This window comes from Penaeus monodon, chromosome 20, assembly GCF_015228065.2.
Source record: "Penaeus monodon isolate SGIC_2016 chromosome 20, NSTDA_Pmon_1, whole genome shotgun sequence".
NCBI lineage: Eukaryota > Metazoa > Arthropoda > Malacostraca > Decapoda > Penaeidae > Penaeus > Penaeus monodon.
In genome coordinates this window covers 32556127-32556575 of record NC_051405.1, presented here as the reverse complement: position 1 = coordinate 32556575, position 449 = coordinate 32556127, and positions in this window count along the sequence as shown.

Genomic DNA, 449 nt, shown 5'->3' with positions numbered 1-449 from the left:
CCCAGATGTTGTTTATCATAGGGTCTCCGGGTAAAAAACAATGCACAAGGTTAAGTTAAACAAAGAGAAAGAAAATCGAGTGAGCAAAGAGGTGGAAAGAAGAGGGAGGAGCCGAAAGAAAAGGGGGAGAGAGAGCGTGAAAGGAAGAGAGGAAATAGAAGACGACAGGGGGTGGCACAGGGAGAGGAGCATCAGCAGTGGTCTGTCTGAGATGAGAAGAGATGAGTAAAAAAAAAAACAGTTAAGGAAATCCCCAGACCTGTTTTTGTTTGTGCGTTTGGGAGAGGGAGGAAGGGAGGGAGGAAACCGTCATGGAGAAGGATGAGGGAAGGGGTGGCTAAGGGTGAAAAAGGGAGGATGGCTGAGGAGAGAGAAGGGGACGAGAGAGAATAGTATAAGGATTAAAATTTGGGGGAAGAGAGAGGATTTCTGTTTTATTTTGTGCGTTT